Source organism: Salvelinus sp. IW2-2015, unplaced genomic scaffold (genome assembly GCF_002910315.2).
Source record: "Salvelinus sp. IW2-2015 unplaced genomic scaffold, ASM291031v2 Un_scaffold1945, whole genome shotgun sequence".
Lineage (NCBI taxonomy): Eukaryota > Metazoa > Chordata > Actinopteri > Salmoniformes > Salmonidae > Salvelinus > Salvelinus sp. IW2-2015.
Genome location: NW_019943300.1, coordinates 30,733 through 37,418, shown reverse-complemented (window position 1 = coordinate 37,418; position 6,686 = coordinate 30,733). Strand labels below are relative to the sequence as shown.

The following is a 6,686-nucleotide window of genomic DNA, read 5'->3' as shown; positions in this document are numbered from 1 at the left end:
TAATGTGTGTGTAATATTATGTGGTGGTGGTATATATTATTATATATATATATTTCGTACATTCCTACAAGCGTGTATATATATACACACGTGTTAATATATATATAGTGTGCCTATTTTGTGTGTGTGTGTGTATAATATTGGTGTGTTATATAGTTATATAATATATATATATATATATGATACACACACACACACACACATATGTATGTATATTATATATATATATATATATATATATATATTTTTAAACTATGTTCCCAGGACTTTAAGAGTAGAACGTGATGTTGAGACATGATCTGACAGCCATCATCGGAGACTTTGGTCTGGCGGTCCGGTTCTGAGCCGGGGAACCTCCAGGAGACACACAACGGACAGGAGTTTCACGCCGCACTACACACACACACACACACAACAGGTCTTACGATTACTTACTTGCTTTCTCTCTTCTCTCAAAATGTTTCTCGCTCCCTCCTTTATCTCTCGCTCCCTCCTTTATCTCTGCGCTCCTCCTTTATCTCTCGCTCCCTCCTTTATCTCTCGCTCCCTCCTTTATCTCTCGCTCCTCCTTTATCTCTCGCTCCCTCCTCATCTCTCGCTCTCTCCCTTTATCTTCTCGTTCTCTCCTTTATCTCTCTCGCTCTCGTTCCCTTTATCTCTCTCGCCCCGTCCTTTATCTCTTTTCGCTCCCTTCCTTTCTCTCTCGCTCTCTCCTTTTATCGTCTCTCCGCCTCCCTTTTATCTCGTCTGCTCCCCTCCTTTATCTCTCTCTTTGCTCCATCCTTATCTCTCGCTCCCCTCTTTTCTCTCCCTCTCTCTCCTTTATCTCCCTCTCCCTCTGTCAGTCGCTCTCCCCTCCTCCAGTGGGACGTAGCGGCGTTACACGATGGCCCTGAGGTTCTGGAAGGGACTATAAACTTCCAGAGACCCTTCCTGAGGATAGATATGTATGCTATGGGGCTGGTGCTGTGGGAACTGGTGTCACGAGGCATCGCCACAGACGGTGAGAATTCCTGCTCAGGAACCCCGTTACAAACGCGTTTCTCTCTTTAGCTTTTTCAAACTGCTAGACCACATATCCCTGGCTCTTGTTTTGATGACTAGCCACAATCCCCTCTGTTTTTGATGATAGACCACATCCCCTCTGGTTCTGTTTGATGACTAGACCACATCCCTCTGTTTTGATGATAGACCACATCCCCCTGGCTCTGTTTGATGACTAAAGACCGCAACTAACCTCCCTCTGTTTTGATGACTAGAACCCATCATCCCCCTCTGGCTCTGTTTGATGACTAGACACATCCCCTCTGGCCTCTGTTTGATGACTAGACCACATCCCCCTCGGCTTCTGTTTGATGCTAGACCACATCCCCTCTGTTTGATGACTAGACCACATCCCCCTTTGTTTTGATGACTAGACCACATCCCGCCTCTGGCTCTGTTTGATGACTAGACCACATCCCTCTGTTTGATGACTAGACCACATCCCCTCTGGTTTTGAATGTCCTAGACACATCCCCTCTGGCTTCTGTTTGATGACTAGACCACATCCCCTCTGTTTTGATGACTAGAACCACATCCCCGGCTCTGTTTGATGACTAGACCACATCCCCTCTGTCTTTGATGACTAGACCACATCCCCTCTGGCTTGTTGATGATAGACTAGACCACATCCCCTCTGGCTCTGTTTGATGACTAGACACACATCCCCTCTGTTTGATGACTAGACCACTCCCTTGTTTGATGACTAGACCACATCCCATCTGTTTGATTGACTAGACCACATCCCCTCTGGCTCTGTTTGATGAACTAGACCACATCCCTCTGGCTCTGTTTGATGACTAGACCACATCCCCTCTGTTTGATGACTAGACCCATCCCTCTGGCTCTGTTTGAGGACTAGACCACATCCCCTCTGGCTCTGTTTGATGACTAGACCACATCCCCTCTGTTTGGATGACTAGACCACATCCCCTCTCTGGTTCTGGCTCTTGTTGTTGATGACTAGACACATCCCTCTTCTGGTTCGGCTCTGTTTTGATGACTGTAGTTCCTCCACAAACTCACCTGATTCATTAAGAGCTTGATGATTAGTTGACCGGTTGAATCAGGTGTGTTTGTCCGGAGCCACGGCAACAACGTGTTCTGTTCGGGGGTACTGGAGGACTGGAGAAAATATTCAACTCTTTGGGGACTTCAAAAACTCTTTTGTTTGTTTATTAGCCTTTTCTRTTGTATTTCCTGTAACCTCCTGGTTTCTTGCTGTGTGTGTCGGTGCTACAGGGTCTGTCTCAGTTGTGTGAGACTATAGAGGAGTGTTGGGACCATGACGCCGAGGCTCGTCTCTCCGCCGGCTGCGTCGAGGAACGCATCTCCCAGATCACCAGGACAACCGTCGGCACTACCTCAGACTGCCCAGTTGCCATAGTAATGTCGGTAACCGACGACGACGRCCTACCTCCCAAAGAGTCCAGCACCTGAGTTCTGTGCTACTGTGACGTCATCACGGAAGCGGAACGATGCTCCTGACTTTTCTAGCATAAACTTTTAAACAACTTGAATACAGCTGCTATTTTTATAATCTTGATATTGGTATTATTGTTTTTAAGACTTTTTTATGTTATTTTAGATCAAGTCTTCTCTTCCATCTGTCTTCTGTAGTTTTCACTGAGAAAAGAATATGACAGRAATAAGACATATATGCTGGACAAGACCTCTCTTTAAGACATTATCTTGTTAAATCTTCTATTCAGTCAATACCTCATGTTGTGTTTAGTGGGTTTGATTATTACCTCGTCCTGTCGTCTGGTCAAGATGGCGGCCAGCCAAAGAAAGCTAACCGTATTCCAAACCTCTGGTGTGACGATGCACAGTGTGTGTGTGTGTATATATATATATATACACACATACGTACACTAGATCACACACACACACACCCACACACAGAGCCCGGACGATAGGCAGTGTATATATACACTCATACACACACCGCCCGGACGATAGACCGTGTGTATATACACTCATACACACACAGCCCGGACGATAGACCGTGTGTATATATACACTCATACACACACAGCCCAGACGATAGACCGTGTGTATATATACACTCATACACACACAGCCCAGATGATATGACGCGTGTGTATTATACCACTCATACACCCACAGCCCAGATGATAGTCCGTTGTATTATACACTCATACACAACACAGCCCAGACGATAGACCGGTGTGTATTATACACTCATACACACACAGCCCAGACGATAGACCGTGTGTATATATACACTCATACACACACAGCCCAGATGATAGACCGTGTGTATATATAACACTCATACACACACAGCCCAGATGAGTCCGTGTGTATATATACACCTACACACACAGCCCAGACGATAGCCGGTGTATATATACACTCATACACACACAGCCCAAGACGATAGCTTACACACTGGTAGATCCGCAGGACTCATGTCGCGACTGAAACACGTGACTGTTCCGCCGTATTTATCTTCCTCGGTATTGAAACGTGGCCTCTTTACCTCAGCGTTCTGTCGTCCATCTTTGTTTGGCTAGGAACGCCTTTTGAAATAACGACACAGACATGTAAAACAACCGTCCATATGCCTTCTCGATCAGTGCTATCCTGGATCGTTGGGACGTCCCTAACTCTAAACCCAGGACCTAACAGTAGAGTAGTGCAGCGTTTACAGTTTAACTGGGGAGGGGGGGGGGGGGGCAAGGACCCGGAACGCTAAGCCAGGAGTAGCGTTGGACGAAACGGATTAGGACAAAAATGACACTTGTGGTTTTGGATTGTAACTACTGCATCTCAGGATTCCAGCCAATTGGAAACATTTAATCTACACATGTAGAGACGCCAAGCTATCAGGGTTTCATTGGACACACCTTTTATCTGAACATTACTCAATGAATCTGAAATTTAAATGTTAAACGTTCTGGATGTACTTCTTTTTGTGCGTATGTGTTTTGGTACGTGTGTGTGCGTGCGTGCATGGAAGGAATAGCTGACAGGAGTATTTTGGTGTTGTTTTTTTGTCTGAACAGCAGTTGAAGCTGTGAATAAGTATTTGAACGGCATGCTTGAGTTGGTTACAAGTCTCTGTTTTTTTTTTTTCTCTGTCTGCTCGGTAGAACAGTTTCACAAAGCTATGATTTCAAAGTTTTTATTTTGGGAACAATTTGTCTGACTTGTGAGACTAAGTTTCAGTTACCTCAGAAAACATGTATGTCATTCATTACCTCAAAAACATGTATGTCATTCAGTTACCTCAGAACATGTATGTTATTCAGTTACCTCAGAAACATGTATGTATTCAGTTACCTCAGAAACATGTAATGTCATTCAGTTACCTCAGAAACATGTATTCATTCAGTTACCTCAGAAACATGTATGTCATTCAGTTACCTCAGAAACATGTATGTCATTCAGTTACCTCAGAAACATGTATGTCATTCAGTTACCTCAGAAACATGTATGTCATTCAGTTACCTCAGAACAATGTATGTCATTCAGTTATCCTCAGAAACATGTTATGTCATTCAGTTACCTCAGAAACCATGTATGTTATTCATTACCTCAGAAACATGTATGTCATTAGTTACTCAGCAACCTGTATGTCATTCAGTTACCGTCGAACAATGTGTCATCAGTTACCTCAGAAACATGTATGTCATTCAGTTACCTCAGAAACCACTGTATGTCATTCAGTTACCTCAGAAACACATGCATGTCATTCAGTTACCTCGGCAACATGTATGTCATTCAGTTACCTCGGCAACATGTATGTCATTCAGTTACCTCGGCACATGTATGTCATTCAGTTACCTCGCAACATGTATGTCATTCGTTACCTCGGCAACAGTATGTCATTCAGTTACCTCGGCAACATGTATGTCATTCAGTTACTCGGCAACATGTATGTCATTCAGTTACCTCGGCAACATGTATGTCATTCGTTACGCTCAGAAACATGATAATGTCATTCAGTTACCTCTCAGAAACATGTTATGTTATTTCAGTTACCTCGGCAAACGTGTATGTCATTCATTACTCGGCAACCTGTATGTCATTCAGTTACCTCAGAAACACATTGCATGTCATTCAGTTACCTCAGAAACACATGCACTGTCATGTCAGTTAACCTCAGATAAACACCATGCAATGTCATCTCAGTTACCTCGCAACATGTATCGTCTGGACTGTGTCAGTTTACTCCTTCGGGAAAACATTTGGATTCAGTTACCTCAGGCAACCTGTATGTCATTCAGTTACCTCGGGGCAACCCTGGTATGTCATTCAGTTAGCTCGGCACCCTTGGTATGTCATTTGCAGTATACGCTCGGCAACCTGTTTGTCATTAGAGTCTTGGCAAGAAAAACTAAATTCAGCGGCTGCCTTTATTTCAACTGCATACCAGACTAGCCTGGTTCCAGATCTGTTTGTTCTGCCTTGCCAACTCCTATGGTCATAACAACACAAACACACCTGGAACCAGGCTTATATGACCAGACTATAACAAACTAGTGAATATCCACACAATGCTGCTGATACTTACTACCAGGTTTGGGATCCAGCGGCGGACTGGCAATCTGGCATTTCGGGCAAATACCATATGGGCTGGTCCATTTTTACCCCAGTGGGCCTGTCTAACTTGTTGTTCTATTGAGCAAAAATTATGATTATCTGGCTAATAATAGGGCCTAAGGGGGAAAAATGGGCCGGTGTGGGGGCCTTGAGGTAGAAGTCTACGCAGGATTGATTAATTAATCCCGCCATMCTGCACCCGCACACACAACCGCTGGCTTTCTGTCCCGACTCCCACCCGCTACCGCAAGAACTGGTCCCGCACCCAACCCGCAGTCCTGCATTGGGACTTTCGGCGTATGTGACGAAGCAGCTCACTTGCCAGCCATGGTCCGAAGTAATTTTGCGCCCTGTAGTCTATAGCTAAATGCGCAAAAATAATCTTAAGAAATAAGTTCAATTACCAGACATTCTCACGTGGCCCATTTTATATTAGGGTATTGGTATTACTGGGATATATCAGCCAATAGACCTAGACGTAGTTAGAAAAGAGCAGTGTTGGAGAGAGACTGCCACTTTGTCTCGTTTTATAAGCTTCCCCTGGTTCCTGCGGGTCCCGACAGATCATTGCGACGTGGTCAGCAATTTTGGTTGGGTGCAGCCCTTTACCTTGATGGGAAAAATGGTTTTGTTTTGGGCCTTCAAGCAAAAACTAATTGCCTTTGTGGGGGCCTCAAGCAAAAACTAATTGCCTTTTGTGGGGGCCTCAAGGAAAAYAATGGGCTGTTGTGGGGRGCCTCCATGGAATAAAATAGTCCAGTGTTTKAAATGCCAGGGCTGATTTCTGGTCCCAGTCCGCCCATGTTGGGATGAATTCCATTTAAATTCCTATCAGTTCAGATTGGAATTCCCAATGGCAAATTTTCCTCATTGAAAAGAAATGGAATTTCATTGTACTTCCTGAAATTGGATTGACCCCTGCCGTGCCCACTACTCAAGGGTCCTCAACGATAGGTAATGTTGCCGTCGTCATGTATTCTCTGTTCTGTCTTTTAACTGACAACTCTCTGTGAATGTACTGTAAGTGATGCTCATTGTAATAATATGTATTTTTATGTTAGTTCTCAACTGTT

At 44.3% G+C, this 6,686-nt stretch overlaps 1 long non-coding RNA gene and 1 pseudogene across 2 annotated transcripts; one reads left to right on the top strand and one right to left on the bottom strand.

Moving 5' to 3' along the window:
- The window catches only part of LOC112072495 (activin receptor type-2B-like), a 31,452-nt pseudogene extending 28,309 nt beyond the window's left edge, over positions 1 to 3,143 (top strand).
- Positions 3,144 to 4,275: 1,132 nt separating this feature from the next.
- On the bottom strand, positions 4,276 to 4,983 carry LOC139024846 (uncharacterized). Of its 2 annotated transcripts, none has more exons than XR_011476214.1 (5): positions 4,963 to 4,983; positions 4,772 to 4,827; positions 4,684 to 4,711; positions 4,407 to 4,518; positions 4,276 to 4,323 (listed from the first exon to the last, which is right to left on the bottom strand). It is a non-coding gene; the product is annotated as an uncharacterized lncRNA (long non-coding RNA). The 2 variants fall into 2 exon arrangements; XR_011476213.1 differs by lacking the exon at positions 4,963 to 4,983 and adding an exon at positions 4,908 to 4,930.
- Between the last annotated feature and the right edge of the window lie 1,703 nt (positions 4,984 to 6,686).